The following is a 20,342-nucleotide window of genomic DNA, read 5'->3' as shown; positions in this document are numbered from 1 at the left end:
ATTCCTGCTAATCGTAAACACAGGACTCAATTATAGCCTCAATATAAATTTGAAGGGGCAGACTGTTTTGTTCTGTGAAGTAGCTGTTGTTTCTCCTGCTTGTCTGCCCTATATTCGTGTTCCCAGGGGGCCCCTTTCCTTCTTATTGGTTGAGTACTTAGGTACACTCCAGATTGGCTACTGGGGTACACTTGTAAGTCCCTAGTAAATGGTACAAAGGTACCTAGGGCTTAGGTCCACCAGGGGTCTCCCATGGCCTAAAGCATGTATTATGCCACCCATGAGAGACCATTCAGATTGTGACTCCAGGCCTGCTATTGCAGCCCGTGAATGCTTGTGCTAGCACCACTTACAACATATATAGTTTTCCCTATATCTCAGGTCACTACACTTAAAACCTATAAGTCACCCCTAAGGCTGGCCTTTCAATCCTAATAAGCAGGGCACCCCAACAACCTTCGGAGTTCATTCTCCCGGGTTGTAAGTGCATTAGCCATTATGACATATAAAGTGGCCATGTGTCATTACGCAATGACCATTTCTAAACTGGCTGTAACGAACCCTGTCATGTTTGGTATCAAACATGCTGGAATCACACCCCCACACCATTATGGTGTGGGGGTATGTTTCCATGCACTGTGAAGCTCCTCCGTAAGGCCCTCAGCGCTCCCAGTACCAGTCTTCCAGAAGGCACTGTTGGCGATTAAGAATAACACGTACACCGCAAAGTCATTGGGCACATTGCAATACAGAAAGGGGCCCTTCAGAGGTGCTAGGGGACGAGGATTTTAACCCTTACAAAGGAGGTCACCAGAGGGCTCAATAGTATCAGCCATACCAGTGACATTACTCACAATCCTACAATCCTCCATCTTACCGTCTGTCATCTACAGCTGGTTTCTCTCGCCAGGGAGGCCGCAAACAAATGCCTCAACAAGGTCGTGACTCAAGCAGTAAGCAATGATCACGCCAAGGTACCATCTTCTCTTCCCTCCCAACATGTGGTTGTGAAGATTTTCAGCTTTGTCCACCAGTGGCACGAAATAGCAACGGATCTCTGGGTGCTGGACCTTGTCACCAATGGTCACACTCTAGTATTCATTTAGTGCCCACCCACTACTCCACCTAATGATGTTTTTTCCTAATAAAAAAGAAATCAGGAGAATGGAGATCGATACTGGACCTGGGGAATCTCAACAAATTCCTGAAGGAGGAGACATTTAGAATGGTAATGCTTTTTGATATCCTAGGCTGCTTAAAACGACCGCGCTCGACATGGAAGACGCATATTTTTGTATCCCAATCCATTCAAAACATCGGAAATTCTTAAGATTCATGGAGGCTGGTACCCACTACTAATACAAAGTACTTCCGTTTGGTCTCAAACCGGCACCAACGATCTTCAACAAGTCCCTGGCGCCCGTAGCAGCAGTCCAGCAAACTCAAGGACTCCAAGTATTCCAGTATCTCGACGACTGGCTGGCTGCTCAAAGCACCAAAAGCACTAAAGGCCAGTCAAGCTACAAGCACCTGCCTTCACATGTTCAGGACTTTGGGACTCACTGTAAACAAAGAGAAATCTTTGTTCCATGCAAGTCAAGTCATAGCCTTCCTGAGAGCATCCATAGCTACCATCCAATGCAAAGCCTTCCTATCTCACAAAAGACAGATACGTTTGCAAAGACTTGCAAAAAGCATATCAAGCAAAAAGGTCAGTTCTGTGCGAATGTACAAGTCGCTCCTGGGGATGTGTTCTCCAGCATAGATCTGGTGCCACTTGCCAGATTGAGAATGCGGCCTCTTCAAGACGAGCTACAAAAACAATGCCAACAGGCTTCGGGATCCTTTGAGGATGTAATACAGATCACAACACGAATGGTAGAGGCACTGCGATGGTGGTTTCATGCACCAAATCTTGTAAAAGGCCTTACTTTCCTCCTGACTATCCCAGACTTCATACTGACAATGGGCGCATCCATGAACGGCTGGGGAGGTCACCTGCAAGAGTTACAGATTCAGAGCAAGTGGTCCTCTGCGCAGAAACATCAGCACATTAATAGGCTAGAGCCTAAAGTCATCTTCCTATCTCTTCAGACTTTCTTGTCGAGGATAGCGGGCTCCTCCGTGCTGGTTCGTATGGACAATACCACAAGCATGTACTACGTCAACAAACAAGGGGGAACCAAATTCATTATGCTATCTCAGGAAGCACAGGAGCTATGGGATTGAATGACGAAACAGGGATCTCACTAAAGGTGGAGCATGTCAGAGGCCTGCACAATACTCTGGCAGACAAGGTTAGCAGAATGCAGGCCAGTCGTCTCGAGTGCAAGCTGGAGGAGTCCCAACTCCACATGGTGTTTCAAAGGTGGGGAAACAAGCATTAGACCCCTTTGCAACAACGGAAATCCCAGTATTATGCCAGCAGATGCCCTCTACCAGGGTCGAGAGGGACTGCCCTTTTAATGCGATGGTCCGGGATAAATGTATAAGATTTCCCCCATCCCATTAATTCCCAGGGTATTGACCAACATGAAGACAGTAGGCTGTTATCTGATCCTGATAGTGCCATGATGGCCCAGGCAGTACTGGTTCAAGGAGCTGCTCTTGTTGTCGGAGGCGAGGCCCATACACCTGCAGCCATCCACATCTCTGCTGATGAGAGAAAAGGGCCAAGTGAATCATCCAGCCCTGCAATCGCTTTATTTGCACTCATTGCTCCTGAGTTCCTAGAATTCTGGGACTTGGATATCTCGCAGGAGTGCAAGGAATGTATTGCCAAATTCAGAGCAGATAGCATTAATAAGACATACTGCCTAAAGTGGAAGCGATTCTGTTTCTGGTGCCAATGAAACAACCTTCACCCGCCTCAAGCACCTCCTGAACAGATTTTGCCATATCTCCTCTCTTCTGTGAAGTCAGGTCTTACTTTCTCTTCAGTGAAATTTCATCAGGCTGCGATTTCCGGTTACAGGAAGTCTCCTCAAGTTCCTTCTCTCTGTGCATCTAGTCTTAGAAAACTATTCATGAGTGGCCTCTTCCGTGCATTTCCACCAGTGTGTGTGCCTCCTCCTGAATGTAAGCTTAACGTAGTCCACAGTTAATGGGGCAGTCGTTTGAACCAATTCACAAAGCAGACCTCAAGTTTCTCACCTGGAAGGTGGCCCTCTTATTGGCTCTCACTTCTGCAAGGAGGGTGTAAAATTCAGGTTAAAATAAATCAAAAAGTCCAAAATGAGAAAAGAAGACTTTAATGAAGGAGGCACAGTACTGCTCAATCAAAGTCCTAAGGCAGAGTGACCAAGGCATTCAAGAGTTCCAATTCAAATTGGAACAGTCACTACAGTGTGGCAGGTGCCATGATCAAAAGTATACAAGATTTTAAAGGCGAAGGAAATGAAATAAACAATTACAATGCAACACATTTCTCCCCTAAGGAAAATGTTAAGAATTACCAATAACCTATTTGTTAACACATCTAACATTCCATACCTTTCCGTCTTGGGTGACAACACTATTGCGATTGACCTTAACAATTTTAGTAGGTTTACCACATTTTATTTCACCCATATTTATTTACGTATTCTGACCCATTCTCCAACAGAAAAAGAAGGTTCTTTGACTTTCATGTGGACATCATAATGCCATTTACTGTTGAACTGTTTAACCTCCACTCTTTGGGCAACATCATCAACAATTACATCTGAATTATAATTCTTCGTGGCTTTTTTGAACCACCAGGGACATCATTTGGAAATGGGGTCTCTACTTCTCAATAAACGGAAAGGTGAAACCTCAGTGGTAGTGTGAGGAGTTATGAGATACAGCCATAGTTTTTCTCTGAATTTATCCTTCCACTGAGCTACAAAATTACGTGCCTACAAAATGTCTTCTTTGAGAACCCTGTTGTATCTCTCCACCTGCCCTTTTCCCTGAGGTTCATATAACGCTGTAGTCATATGTCTAATATTAGAAAACCTAAGAAAATCAAGCATCTCGTGAGACTGAAATTGCACCCCATTGTCAGACATTAGAACTTCAGGATAACCTTCACAAGAGAAAACTTCTTTTAGAAAAAGTATAACACTTTCCGTAGAAGGATGGGGTACAAGTTTCACCTCGGGCCATTTCGAATGATAATCGATTAATACCAAGGCAAATCTACAGTCATGAAGGGACCAGCTATATCTGATCCTAATTTCTGCCAAGGATAATCAGGACATTGAATAGGAATGAGAGGAGCAGGGTCACATTTACACAACTTTTCATTGCCAATACATTCAGGACACTCTCTCACAACTTTGTCCACAAATCTGTCTAAACCAGGCCACCAGAAGACTGACCTGATCAATCTTTTCATCGAGGACATGCCCAAATCGCTCTCATGACTCATGGACAAAATGTGGCTACGAAGAGACAAAGGAGGAATACATTTCCCTTGTCTGAGGATCAAATCTCCTTCAATTACTAATTCATCAGAAATTTTCCAGAAAGAAAAAATGTCAGCAGGAATGTCATTTTTGGAAGGCCATCCTACCCTACTGAAATCAATCACTTTTTTAAAAAGATGATCTTCACTCATAGCTCTTTTCTATACTTCTTCAGAGATAAAACCACATTTCTCTGATACAATTTCAGTGATGTCAGCAACTACTTCATCATCTTCACATTTGTCATCAGTACTACATGGAAGTCTTGACAAACAATCTGCAGTTGCATTGATTTTGCCTGGAACATATGCAACTGTGAAAGTATATTCCTGCAAGCGGGACATGAGCCTGGCTATGCGGGCAGTAACATTAAGACCTCCTCCAGGAGACAAAATGGACACCAAGTGTTTAGGATCCGTTCTTAAAACAAACCGTGCATCCCAAATATAATTACGAAAGTGCTCTACTCCCCAGACACACGCTTACAATTCTCTCTAAATGACAGCGTAATGCCTTTCAGTGATGTTAAGGGTGCGTGAAGCAAACGCAACATTCCATTCTTCTTTCCCTGCACGATGAGATAAAACAGAACCCAGACCATACAAGCTGGCATCAACAGTGAGAATACATAACTTATTCATCCAAAGTGTTTTAAGCAGCTATCATCCAAGCTTTTATATTATCAAAAGCTTCTTGTTGTCTTTTTCCCCAAGTAAACTCTTTATTTTTTCTTAAAAGTTCTCTCAAAGGTTCCATTTTGGTGGAAAATTTCACATTAAATTTACTGTAGTACTCACAGAAGTGTGTCCTTACAGTCAGGGGAAGGTGCTTTCAAGATGGCATCAATAAGAGACTTCTTACACAGACACAGTATGGCCAAGATACTCAGCAGAGTCTTGGTATAATTTACACTTCTTAACTTTAAGTGTAAGACCATACTCCCCGAGAGAATTACAAACATTCTTGAGGTGATCCGTGTGAGACCTTTTGTCTGGAGAAAAAATTAAAATGTCATCCTGAAAACATTTTACATAACCTTGCATGTCTTTAAATAGATGGCACATAGATCTCTGAAATACGGATGCTGCTGACGCCAGTCCAAATGGCATTCTTTTAAATTGAAATAGGCCTTGGGGTGTGATGAAAGCTGTCATATTCTGTGATTCTTTTGCTAACTCTATCTGATGGTATGCAGTCCTAAGATCTAGTGTTGAAAAAACAGTGGCTCCTCCTAACATACTCACTACCTCATTAATATTGGGTAAAAGGTGACAATCAATAAGGATATTGGCGTTAAGAGCCCTCAGGTCAATGCATAGCCTCAAAGACTTGTCCGGTTTGCGTGCCAGAACAATTGATGAAACCCATTCTGAGGATTCTATTTCTTCAATCACCCCCTCACTTAACATTTCTTTCAAAACATTTTCTTCCCTAACATTGATGGGAACATTTCTTTACTTTTGATTAACAGGTGACGCTCCCTGTTTGAGCTTGATGACGTGTGAAACCTTTAAGTTTTCCCAATTTATCAGAAAAAACTTTGGGAAAATATTTTTGAATATCGTTACTCCCTACTTGTTCCTCTACAACCATTACAGGTTCCTTGGTGCGAGGATTAAGGATGATTCCTAGTTTCCATTGGTCTCTCCAACCTAAGACATTAACACACTTTTTGGCAACATGTAACTTGATGAAGGCTGACCTAACTTTTAACTCAATCTGAGAAGCAACATATCCAATAAAATTGATAGTAAAACCATCAAAACCTTGAGCAACTATATTAGGAGGATACAAGTCTCCAACGGATTTCTTACTACCATATTTTTCATTGAAATAACATTCTGTCACAATGAACCAAGGCGTACCCGAGTCTGCCATAAGTTCAAGCTCCTCATCCAAAAATGTAACAATACACTTTGGAGAATTTAAGGTTTCTCCCCTAAGAAGACATACATTCATCAAAGACACTACAATGCCTTTCTAGACTTGGCAATCATTCTTAGATGAATGATCACATCTAATACATGTAACTTGAGAAGATTGATCACTTCCTACATTGGAAACATCACTGCTCTTGTTCTTAAAATTCCTAATGTTATCAAAAGTTTTCTTCCTATCATCTCTACAAGCTTTGGCAAAATGTTCTATTCTACCACACTTGTTACATTCCTTTCCAACAGCTGGGCAAATTTTAACAGAAGTAACATGGTTGTTACTACCGCATCTATAACATATTACATAATAAATTTCCCTATTTGATAATTTTTGATGGAACTGTTCATGACACAAACTTCATCACAAATCTTGTTACACTTGTCACCCTTGGCACTAACATCCTCAATGGTCTTCATCCAAATATCTTATTGTTAAAATGCCTTTGCAGTAGCAACAGTATCATGTACATTGTGGTTCCCTAATACCACAATTGCTCTTGTGTTTTCTTACTTCTAACATTCACAATGATTTGATCTCTAATCTTCTCATCTGCTATAGTCCCAAAGTTACAGGAAATGATAAGTGTTCTGAGAGCAGTTAAAAAGTCATCAAAAGACTGTGAATCTCTTTGAGATCTCGTGTAAAATTTGTTTCTATTGAGTGCTATACTGGTTGTAGGTTTAAATCTAGTTTCTATGCGTAAAAGTGCTTCATCAGAACTTCCTAGATCACCTTAAACTGAAGGAAGAGTCCTAAACACAACTTGCCCCTCTGAACCAAGACAGTGAAGAAAAATGTTTTTCTGCCTCTCATTTCCCATTCTTTCCCCATCAATAGCTTTTAAGTAAGTTAAAAATTCCTCTTTCCACCTGGTCCAAGGAATAGGAGGATCACCTTTGGATTGTAGAAATTTAGTTGGAGGTTCAAACTGCATAGTGATAGTGTAGTAGGATAACAATAAAAAAAATAAACAATAATGGTGGTGTAGCAAGATAACAATTCAAAATGAACAGTAAAGGTTAAGGAACTAAGCAAGTAATAGTAATTAAAATACAATACTTCTTTTGCTCAAGACAATCAAGTTCGAGGAACATGGCGGCAGGCTGACGTCTGCCGAGGGAGCTCCAGTCCGGGAGGTGGTTTCTCCGAAGTAGGCAGCGACAAAGGCACGGAAACGGTGAGAGCGGAGCGGGTGATTTCCAGTGAAATGCGAGCAGTACCCTGATGCCTTTTCTCTGTTTTTCCTCGCAAAAACGGAAAAATATCGAGCAAGCCGAGGCGGCGTCCATACCAGGCGAGGAGCGCTCCCGGCACTAGGACCCTGGAGAGGCGGAGAGGCGGAGAGTTCGAAGAACGCTGTCAGAGACGGAGTCAGGAAGTGAAAGCGGCCGGCGGGGGAGCGAGGCACCAAAACGCACTTGGCGGTGTGTTATGAGCTCGAGCAGGCTTCTTCCAGAATTTAATTCTGGTCCCACGGAGGGTGAAGTCAAAGGAATCTGCATCCCTTCCACAGCACATGAGGAGAGGAGGTATCTCGGCAGAATAGTGCGGGGGTCAAGGGATTGGGCTTATGCGTGGGGGAAAGCGAGGCGGCTGTTGGCAAGAGTAAGCCTCAGCTCCCCACTGACCAATAATTTCGTTTATCGTGCCTCATTAAAGGAGGGAGCGGAGAAGGGGGTTCAAACATTCAGGCACCAGAGGGGCTCGGTTGGTCTGGAACTGAGTAGTGGTGAGGTATTATGTGAGCTACAGCGTTTGTTGCAGGACAAGGGCATGGACTTAGGAGCAAGTCTAATACCTGAGAATCTGCCTATACACCCCAGACAAGAGGAGGAGATAGTCGTCTTCCCAGAGAACCTGGTAGGTGAGGGGTATAAGATCAAGACTGCTACTAAAGATAAGGGGAAGATTAAGGTGCCTTCAAACATATCTTTTAATATAGCCTCCAATATACCTTCTAACGTATCCTCTCCCCCACCCCCCCTTACCTCCAAACCTTTAGTCAGGAATAGGTACCAGTTGAGGTCAAGATTCGCCTTACAGAAGTCAGGAGTTGAGGTTCCCGCCACCGTAACCACAGGTGTCATTCCGATCTCCCCGATAGGAAGAAGGAGGGGTAGGAGTAATATCGTGGGGGAAGTGGGGGAAGCGATTAAGCAAAAGCAAAAGCAAAAACTAAAGCAGAAGTTGCTGAAGACCTGCGGGACGGTCCCGAAGCCCACCCCTTCCCTAAAGGCTTACTTTAAAATAATGGAGAAGGTAGTTGACTCCCCGACAGGCGGAGGAAGTATACCCTGCCCTATCTCTTCAGGATCCCCGGGTCCATCTAGCCATCCTACGTCAAAGGACCCACAAAGTATCAGAAACTTATCAGATCAAACTTCTCCTGATATACCAGGCATTTCCTTCGCCGTGACTCTAAAAAATAGCTATACGGTATTGGGACAGTTGGAGGATGCAACAAATCAAGAGAGTCAGGAGAGAGCAGAGGAAGAGCTTGTGCAAGATGATGAAACCGGAACCAGAATAGAGGGAGGACCTTTAGGTCAGAGGCCGGCACAGACCGTCCTGGCTAGCCCCCCACCCCCTGCAAGATCATTGGTGACAGTCCCGGACGCAGGTTTGTCACAGGTGGGAGCCCTTCTCTTAAGTCTTAGAGAGGACTTGCTGACGAAACTTGATCAGAAGTTTGACACATCCGAGGCTAACCAAAAAATCATTCATGATCAGTGCGCCAGTTTGGAGCAAAAATTGGTGGATGTCAGTAAGCGCACGGAGGAGCTCGAGGAAGATGTTAGTCTCCTAAAGGGAGCCTCACAAAGACATGAAAGAGATATTGAGACGTTAAGAGCGCAAAACAGGGACCTTCAGATGGACGTGGAAAGATTAGAAATCCACTCAAGAAGGAACAATCTGAAGTTCTTGAAAGTACCTGAAGGGTTGGAAAATGGGGATGTTAAGGCCTTTATCTGCAAAATCCTCAGAGAGGGCGTCCTAAAGGACAGTCCAGAAATAGATCTTGAGAGGGAGATACAAAGAGCCCACAGAGATCCTTTCAGGCAGCGCTCCGGAAGGTCTGAGCCACGAAAGATCCTGGTGAATTTTCTATCCTTTTCAGTAAAGGAATTAATCTTGAGCAAAGCCCTGAAGGAAAAATCCCTACAATTAGGTGCAGCAAACTATATGATCCGTTCTGATGTAGGGAAAATAACAGCACAAAGACAGTGGGAGTTGGGGACTCGTATGCCTGAGCTGAGGAGCTTAGGGGCTCAGGTCCAGATGAAGTTCCCTGCCTTCTTGAGAGTGGTCTGGAAGAACAAAACTCATAACTTTCATTCAGTACAGGATGTCGACTCCTTTCTTATTTTGATGCGTGAGAAAACGTCTGAGTAAGATAAATAGGACTCGGGAAAGTCCCGGGGGGGGGGTTGAGAGCAATATTAGTTAGATAATTAGTTAGATAATTAGCTTAGAATCTAAGTAACACGTGCATTAAGGCAATTAATGGTGTGTGTGGGGTTTCGGGGCGCCAGTAGTTTTCTAGAGTAGAGAAAGAAATGGTAAAGGAAATTAGGAGGTGAAAAAAAAAAAGGGAAAAAAAGGGAACAGTAAAAAAATAAAAAATAATAAAAAAAAAAATATATATATATATATAATATATATAAAAAAAAATAAAAAATTCTTTTCTCTAGATAAAGGGTGTCTAATTCGGAAAAGTAGGGAAAGGGGAAGAATAGACGAATCCATCTAGCTTTTGTCGTACATATATAGCATAATAAACCACGAGGGTTGCCTCCCGGGGGTCTGGAGAGCTCCCGACGGGCGACATGATCGCCATAGGAGTAAAGGGGGGGGTTCCTCAGGGGAGGGGGGGAGGAGGGAGGGGAGTAGGGGGGAAAAGAAAAACAAATCCTCATATTAGCTTGAAAATGATTTTTGCTCAAGTAGGGAGCTGGCTCAAAATGCTTAAGGTGATGGTAGAGAATTATGGCCGATACGACATATAGTATAAAATTTATAAGCTGGAATGTTAATGGGTTAAGAGATAGGACCAAAGCAAGAAGGATCACAGATTTTCTGTTTAGATCAGGGGCGCATATTTGTCTATTAGAGGAGACACATGTGGAGAGGGAAGAATGCAGTCAAATATTTGGGAGATGCAGTTGGATTCAGGATATTATATCCTCTGGACAAAGCGGTAGTACAAGGGGGGTGGCCGTGATTATTAGGGCAGGCTCGGGGATTAGGCTGATAAAACACGAAACAGACATTTCAGGCAGATGGTTGATAGCTTCTTTGATGGTAGGAAATGCCCCACTTGTCTGCGCAGTCTACTATGGCCCGAATCTAGATGCCCCGGGGGCCCTGATGAAACTTAAAACCAACCTAATAGAGACAACAGGCACAATAATTATCGGGGGAGACTTTAATCTTATTTTTGATAGAGATCTAGATAGAACATCAAGAGTGAGATTTTCTCCACCAAAAAAAAACAGTTTAGAACTTAAGAATATTATGAGGGATTTCAACTTGATGGACATTTGGAGATTCAAAAATCCAGGGGGAAGAGATTTTTCTTTTTACAGCAGAAGATATGGGCATCACTCTAGGATAGATTTCTTCCTGGTAGATAAGAACCTCACTTCGGCAGTCAACTCTATATCATATGTCCCTGCAATTCTTTCAGATCACTCAGTGGTGGAAATGGTAGTTAAAATGAAACAGAATAAACATTTCAGGAGATGGACATTAGATCGGACACTGCTGCTGGATGAAGGGGTCAGACAGGATTTAGTGACCCAGTCTGAAGAATTCTTTACAGTCAATACAGGGTCAGCAAATAAACAAATTGTCTGGGAATCCTATAAAGTTTTTTCCCGAGGTTTGTTAACAACCCTGATGATCAGGAGGAATAGACTGAGGAAAGAGAAAAGGGAAGCATGGATTTCAAGAATCAAGCTTAAGGAGCAGGAGTTACAGAGGGCATCGGCAGAGGAGTCGGATAACAGGCTAATTCTTCAGAGAGAGCTCGACTGTTTGCGAGCAGAATTTCAAGCAGGGTTGGACAAGGAATTGAAGGAAAAGTGGGACATTAGTAATTTACAGCAGTTTGCTTACGGTGAGAAGTGCGGGCGTCTCCTGGCCTGGAAGGCTCGAGCAGACAGAACAAGAAATCAGATAGATAGTTTGGTTTTATCAAGTACAGGGGAAAAATCTAACGAAGATGACTGTATAAGAGAAGAAGCAAAGAGATACATGCAGGCCCTATACGGACCTAGCTCTTCTATGGATAAGCATCAAGTAGAATCCTGGTTTGCAAATGTTCTGCTCCCCAAGTTATCTGAGTCAGACAGTTCTTACCTTAGTTCAGAAATCAAAGAAGGGGAAATCAGGGCTCAGCTGGCGAAAATGGCTAAGGGCAAAGCCGCAGGCCCAGATGGGCTTCCAGTGGAGATGTTTAAGATCGTTTTAGAGCAGATCATAGGGGTTCTGACCCTATTATTCAACGAAGTTCTACTCAGGGGAGGACAAGTCCCTAGGTCATGGGCGGAGGCAACGGTCACATTATTGTTGAAGCCAAACAAGGACCCAAGTAGGATAGAGTCATACAGGTCCATTTCACTACTAAATGTGGACTATAAAATATTTGCGGGGGTACTGGCCACGAGACTAGCAAAGGTAGTAAAATCGGTAGTACATAGTGACCAAAGGGGCTTCATTCCGGATAGGCAGCTCAATGAGTTGACTTTTCAAGTGATAGCAGCGATTGATTTGGCTCAGGAAAAGAAGCTGCCTCTGACCATTGTAGCAGTGGATGCCGCAAAGGCATTTGACCAGGTCGATTGGAACTACATGTGGTTGGCGATGGAAAAATTTGGCTTTCCGATGAACTACATAACAGCCATCAAGCACTTATATTCAGCCCCGACAGCAAAGGTCCTAGTAAATGGTTCATTGACTGAGCAGTTCCATATCTCCAGAGGTACTCGACAGGGATGTCCCCTGTCCCCCCTTTTGTTTGACTTATATATAGAGCCTTTCGTTTGTTTATTAAGAGCTGATCCAATAATTAAACCTTTCAAGATAGCGGATATGGAGCTTAAGTTGGCATTGTATGCGGATGACCTGTTAATGTACACTATAAATCCGGATGTAGCGATCCCCAGACTATTAGATGTTGCAAAGGGGTTTGGTAATATTTCGGGGTACTCAATCAATGCTGAAAAGACGGAAATAATGGAATGGAATCAGCAGTCTAGTTCGATGGGGAAGAAGAACAAAATGAGGTATCTGGGAATCCATCTGGTCAATGAGATAGATGAAATTCCCAAAATTAATTTAGAAAGGGTCACTAAAGACACAATTGTTTTATTGCAACGTTGGTCCTCTCTGCCTTTAAATATCTATGGGAGAGTGAATCTCCTGAAAATGATAGTGCTTCCTAAGGTCACTTTTTTATTTAATGCAATCCCATTATCTTTTCCAGCACCCTTAATTAAAAAATTACAAGGAAAATTGGGCTCATTCATTTGGAATGCCAAAGGCCCTCGTATAGCATGGAAGAAATTAAGAAGGGGTCTCAAGTCAGGAGGGCTAGCATTTCCAGACTTAATGTTGTATTGCCATGCTTTTCATTTTAAGCATTTCAGAATTATGGCGGGCCATATGGACCAATCATCAATGGGGTTGCTATTTTCTGTCTTATTAAAGGACGTCCCTCAGGGATCTAGTTTCTTTCTTTACAAGTTTGGGGACCCAAAATTCTTCAAGAAAGTAAGGTTGAAGATTTTAAGGTCAGCTCTGAAAAATTGGGTATTTGTAAGGACTAAACTAAACATCTTGTATTATGCGCCGCAGGCACCTATATGGGACTCACCAGGCCTCCCTGCCTGCCTTAATGATCAACTATCACTACCTTTGAAGCAGGCAGGGTTGGAGAGGTGGGGAGACCTGCAGGGAGATGGCCAACTCTTAAGTTGGGACTCTTTGTTTAATCTAACTAGGGGAGCCCTGACGCGGTTTAAATACTATCAATTGTCAGGCTGGTGGACAACGAGATCTGTTATACCCAATGTTAATAACCCCCCAAACCCCAAATTTGAAGAGGTAGCTAGAAGGGGTAAGTGGAAATCCCAAATATCGTTTTGGTATTCGGCAATGTTGGAGGGGGAGGATGTTACAGAAACTGAAATCTGTAAACTGTGGTGCAACGCTCTCACCCCGGCTGACGGGCCTTTTTTGGATTTCTGGCACGATTCCTTCAGGGTGTTAAATGCCGTAATCAAGCCCGCTGCGCTGAAAAGGAATCACATATACACCATGTACAGGGTTTATATAACTCCGAAGAAACTGGCAAAATTCTCAAATATTGACTATAACTGCCCAAGGTGTGGTCTTTTGAGGGCAGACGACGTTCATATGTTTATCGACTGTCCTGAATTGGCGGACTACTGGGGGAAGATAAAGGAATTTTTGGAAGAAGTACTGTTAATGTCTATAGCACTTCCAAGGTTTACAGTTATGTTTGGGCTTGTAACGAACTATCAGGTGAATGACCTCACCACTAAATTTGTATTCTTTATCATCCTCTTAGCAAGGCGTGAGATCTGTAGGGCATGGAAAGATCCAACTCCCCCTACCTTTGCTAATTGCCTGAGGCAGATTATGTTAACCTGCAAATCAGATGTGGCATGTGATTCCAGAAGTGAGACGAATGTTTGGGCAGCCTTGGTGGCATGGCAATCCCGATGATTGGTTTTCCAATGATTTGTCTGGAGCCCTGCTGGTTCCCCGTACTCCTAAGTAGCAAAGGGCGCACAAAGATCGGCGAAAAAAAGGAGTTTGGAGGGGAAGGTAGTGGCTGCTTGTGGGTACGGGCAATCCAACTTGCATTAGGCCAAAACTAACGAGGGTCGGTGTAGAACGGCCAGTAGTGCATGGAGGAGCCAGTGTCCCATCAAGAGTTCCATATGTGATATATGAGGATTACCAAAAAAAAAAAAAAAAAAAGACAATCAAGTTCAAATATTAAGCTGTGCGATGTGCAGAAATAAAGGGAAAAAAATTATTAGAAAAAGTACCTTATGAGGAATTGCAATCAATAGAAATGCATAAATTGTAAGTAGAAGTTTGTGTACAGTTGTGAAAAAGAAATGCGCTGTCTAACGTATCAAGATTGCAATGAGGAAATACATTGTTGAGCGTATCAACGATGAAAAAGAAATGCGTTGAAGCGATGCGCTCTTGAGCGCAACGACGAAGAAAGGGCCCGACTTTTCAGCCAACAACTACTTCTAAGATGGCGGCAGCGTGATGATGAAGGCGCGTTACGTCACCCAAACGTGATGATGCACAATGACGCTTCGTAGGATATGTCTCAGCAAATAGGAAAATTTTGCGTCATCCAAAATGAAGGAGAAAGCGCTTTAGGTTTCCATGGTGTCCAAGGTTAGCGTGAGGTAGGCTTGCTCGCGCGAAGTAGACTTGTCATTAACACTTGAAAGACGAAGCAATATCCCAAACAGTAGAAAATCAGCAGAGAAAGCATAGAAACAAAAAGAGATGGAAAATTTCCAGCGTCGATCAGCAAAAATGTTCTTTTGTATATCGGCAGCAGCAAAAATCCACAAAGTATAAGTAGAACCAGCAGATAAAGAAAACTTCCAGGTTCAAATGCAGAATGTACCGATACTGTGCCAAAATAGTAGCAGGTACTTTGATCCTCGTCGCAAAAATGTAAAATTCAAGTAAAAATAAATCAAAAAGTCCAAAATTAGAAAAGAGGACTTAAATGAAGGAGACACAGTACTGCTCAATCAAAGTTCTAATGCAGAGTGACCAAGGCATTCAAGAGTTTCAATTCTAATTGTGTGGCAGGTGCCATGATCAAAAGTATATAAGATTTTAAAGGGGAAGGAAATGAAATAAACAATTACGATGCAACAGAGGGTTAGCGAGATACAAGCTTTTACATTCAAGGAACCTTTCCTACATTTCACTGATAACTATGTAGCTCTTGCGGACAAACACAACTTTTATCCCAATATTCCCCACACAGTTCCACCTCAATGAACCAGTGATACTTCAAACCTTTTTTCCAAACCCATCTAGTCCAGCTGAACGGGCTTTGCACACGTTGGATGTTAAGAGGTGTTTAAAATTCTACCTCCATAAAACAAAAAACATAAGAAAGACAGATCAGCTGCTGGTGGCCTACGGACAATGCAAAGAAGGAACAGCAGTAACTAAGGCTGGTTGCCAGGTGGGTCTCTTCTCCAATCCAATTTTGCCATGACAAGGCTAACTAGCCTTTAGCAACAAGAACTATAGCACATTCCGCCATGGCAGTTTCTACATCAGCAGCTCTGTTTGCTGGAGTAACATTAGAAAAAATGTGCTGTGCTGCGACTTGGAAAAGTGTCCACACTTTTACTCGGCATTACTGTCTCCAATCTACACAACCTGATGATGCAGCTGTGGGCCAAGTGGCACTGCATAAACTGTAGCATCCCCTGATATAGGGGATGCCCCTCTCAGCACAGCTCAAGGGTCGCTGTAAAGCAGTAGTTTCTTCAACAAATCATCCAGTGAAAAATTGTTTAAAGTTAAGTTTTTTCTTTTATTCTGAAGCAATTGTATTCATTGAACTTCATGTATTTCTCATCTTTTGTATTAACTGTTGAACATAAAATTCGTATCAACTTTCATTTTCCAAGGCGTTCCCAATGCATTTCGTGCACCTTGTGCACTTCATCAGGGGAATATCTAGACAAAAATCAAATGGACTCATATTGAGGATACTGTCCTACTAAGTCGTAGGTATTCAATATATAGTCAAAAGGTGACTTCGAGATTTAATAAGACTTCGAGATTTAATATGGAGCTGTGATCCGCATCTATAGGGCAGTGGGGTTCATTCCGTGCGATTTAGTTAATTCGTGATATAGGTCTGATATCCGAGTGAATGTTAAGACATTTGGAAGTGCTCCGGTAACGTGATAGCGACAAGTTTATTCATGTGGTGTTCATGATCATGGTACGGGGATGCTGGGGTGCCTATGGTGATAGAAACGATGTGAACGGGAAAACGTGCATTATTAACGAAAGGAGATTGGCATGCGATTAATAAAATATATCTATAACTCGTTTACTCTCGTAAACTAGGAGATTCAATACCGGTCCAAGGATGGAGGTATCTTACCTGTCGTTAAAAGGTGAACTGATCTCTCCGCCGTTATCCTGCGTAATCCTGTCGGGGTTACGAACAACCCGACAGGTTAGATTATTTAAGTTTGAAGATCGAAATAGGACTCGCGTTGTTAAGTGGGTTAGTATAAGCGCCATCTTGGAGTGGTGGGAAATAACATAAGTGTATTAAAAGGTGATTATGAGGTGGTCATAAACAAAAACGAAATATAGTAGGGTGAAAAATAAAATAAGTGATCACATATATATATAGGATCATTCAAAGGATAGTATAAATGCGACATGTAAAAGGTGATGAATGTTCAAAGTCGTTAGAAAGATCATATTTGGATAACTAAGTGATATAAAGTGGTCATGGATAAAAAAATTATTAAAAAAATTATTAAGGTTAACATAAAAGATGTAGTCACATATGTCAATAAGGGGAACATGAATAATGTTGTCACATATATCAATTATAGGTCAAAGGTCATCATTAATAGAACTCATGTAAATATAAATAGAAATTGGATGTACAGTGACATAAGAAAATTACACTCAGATATCGGTCATATAATGATATTGAAATTAAAGATAGCACGCAAATTCCAGTCTGTCATTGAGTCCGTTAGGTTTCATGGAATTAAGAAAATATATCCAGTGGTTTTCTCTTTGTAGTAAGGTTCTGTTCATGTCTCTGCCAGGGCTTTTGGTGATCGTTTCCAGAACTGCGAATTTCAATTGGCTAATGTTGTGATGTCTTTCGTTGAAGTGTGTAGCTACTGTAGATCGAATATTGTTAGTTCTAATGTTGCTTTTGTGTTCTGATACACGAATTTTGATTTTCCTGATTGTTTTACCCACATATATCAATCCACATGGGCATTTGAGATAATATATCACGTTTTGTGAGTCACATGTTGCTGTCGTGGTCAGTTTGATGGTGGTTCCTCTCATAGGGTGTGTCATGGTATTCCCTTTGATTATATTGTTACAACAGCTACAGTTGTAGCATGGTATCGTGCCTTTGTGGTTCACTGTCTCTATGTTGCGAGTATTCTTCAGTATGTCTTGAATATTCTTACTTCGTGTATAGGCAAATGTGGGTTGTTGGGCTATGATGTTTTTTAAATCAGGTTCATTCGTAAGAAGTGACCAATGAGTTTTAATAATTTTTTTATTTAAATGACTTTGAGTGGTGAATTTGGATACAATCACAGTCTTTAATGATTTGCTCTTCTCTGTTTGTTTTAGAAGTTCGTTTCTGGTTTTTAGTGTGCATTTTTGAGACACTCTATCCAGAACTGTTTTGGGGTATCCTCTGTGCTCAAATCTAGTAATCATGCTCTTCATTTGAAGTTGTAATTCATTTTCCTCAGATACTATTCTCTTGACTCTGTACAGTTGTGATGTGGGGAGACATTGGGTCATGATCCAACTACCAAATTTCAAGAACACCTAGAACAAATTTTACAGAAAGCACACGAGGAAGGCACAATAACGAGGAAAACCAAGAAATACTTAACACAAACAACCCGAAAACACCCATTATTTACATGCTTCCTAAGATGCATAAGCACCCTACCAACCCGCCTTTCCGCCCCATCGTTTCCACCTAAAGGAGTATACACGAGCAAGTAGGAATATTTTGGACACACATCTTCAGAGATTTGTAACCAAGATGAATACATATATCAAAGACACTACTGACTTTATAAACAAAATATCAACTATCTGATTACAAGAAGATCAAGAAATTTGGATGTGTACCATAGATGTAAAAAATCTCTATACTTCGATCCCACACAACCTTGGTTTAGAAGCTATAGAAGAAATCCTTATGTCCTCAGATCTAGATCAAAACTTTCAAGTATTCCTTATGGAATTATTAACATTCACTCTGTACCAAAGTTATTTCACCTGGGACAATGAGTACTATTTACAGTTAACCGGAACATCGATGGGCAATTGTGCCGCCCCAGTATATGCAAATAGTTTCATGAACATCTTTGAAAACAGATACATTCTTAACTAAGAATCCTGGAAGAAAAATGCATCAATATTTTTGAGATTCATTGATGATATATTTGTGCTATGGCAAGGCACATTCCAAGAATTACAAACAGCACTCAACCAACTCAATACAATCAATGACCGGATTCAATTTACTTACACCACAGACAATACCTCAATTGCATATTTGGATGTACTACTAATGCACAAAGGAGACAGGATACAAACCACCTTACACAAAAAACCAACAGATCGGAATAACTTACTTCACTACAGGAGTTTCCACCAAACACCACTCAAAAATAATCTCCCCACATCACAACTGTACAGAGTCAAGAGAATAGTATCCGAGGAAAATGAATTACAACTTCAAATGAAGAGCATGATTACTAGATTTGAGCACAGAGGATACCCCAAAACAGTTCTGGATAGAGCGTCTCAAAAATGCACACTAAAAACCAGAAACGAACTTCTAAAACAAACAGAGAAGAGCAAATCATTAAAGACTGTGATTGTATCCAAATTCTCCACTCAAAGTCATTTATACAAAAAAATTATTAAAACTCATTGGTCACTTCTTACGAATGAACCTGATTTCAAAAACATCATAGCCCAACAACCCACATTTGCCTATACACGAAGTAAGAATATTCAAGACCTACTGAAGAATACTCGCAACATAGAGACAGTGAACCACAAAGGCACGATACCGTGCTACAACTGTAGCTGTTGTAACAATATAATTAAAGGGAATACCATGACACACCCTATGAGAGGAACCACCATCAAACTGACAACGACAGCAACATGTGACTCACAAAACGTGATATACTATCTCAAATGCCCATGTGGATTGATATATGTGGGTAAAACAATCAGGAAAATCTAAATTCGTGTATCAGAACACAAAAGCAACATTAGAACTAACAATATACGATCTACAGTAGCTACACACTTCAATGAAAGACATCACAACATTAGCCAATTGAAATTCGCAGTTCTGGAAACGATCACCAAAAGCCCCGGCAGAGACATGAACAGAACCTTCCTACAAAGAGAAAACCACTGGATATATTTTCTTAATTCCATGAAACCTAACGGACTCAATGACCGACTGGAATTTGCGTGCTATCTTTAATTACAATATCATTATATGACCGATATCTGAGTGTAATTTTCTTATGTCACTGTACATCCAATTTCTATTCATATTTACATGAGTTCTATTAATGATGACCTTTGACCTATAATTGATATATGTGACAACATTATTCATGTTCCCCCATTGACATATGTGACTACATCTTTTATGTTAACCTTAATACTTTTTTAAATAATTTTTTTATCCATGACCACTTTATATCACTTAGTTATCCAAATATGATCTTTCTAACGACTTTGAACATTCATCACCTTTTACATATGCCGCATTTATACTATCCTTTGAATGATCCTATATATATGTGATCACTTATTTTATTTTTCACCCTACTATATTTCGTTTTTGTTTATGACCACCTTATAATCACCTTTTAATACACTTACGTTATTTCCCACCACTCCAAGATGGCGCTTATACTAACCCACTTAACAACGCGAGTCCTATTTCGATCTCCAAACTTAAATAATCTAACCTGTCGGGTTGTCTGTAACCCCGACAGGATTATGCAGGATAACGGCGGAGAGATCAGTTCACCTTTTAACGGCAGGTAAGATACCTCCATCCTTGGACCGGTATTGAATCTCCTAGTTTACGAGAGTAAACGAGTTATAGATATA

General features: G+C 41.4%; 1 protein-coding gene across 1 annotated transcript in view; it reads left to right on the top strand.

Moving 5' to 3' along the window:
• PPCDC (phosphopantothenoylcysteine decarboxylase) overlaps nt 1-20,342 on the top strand; it is a 1,035,307-nt gene that overhangs the window by 779,568 nt on the left and 235,397 nt on the right. The window lies entirely within an intron of this gene.

The sequence above is a fragment of the Lissotriton helveticus genome, chromosome 3_2 (genome assembly GCF_964261635.1).
Source record: "Lissotriton helveticus chromosome 3_2, aLisHel1.1, whole genome shotgun sequence".
Classification (NCBI taxonomy): domain Eukaryota; kingdom Metazoa; phylum Chordata; class Amphibia; order Caudata; family Salamandridae; genus Lissotriton; species Lissotriton helveticus.
Note: the sequence above shows the minus strand (reverse complement) of the source record. Positions and strands in the feature narration are given on the sequence as shown.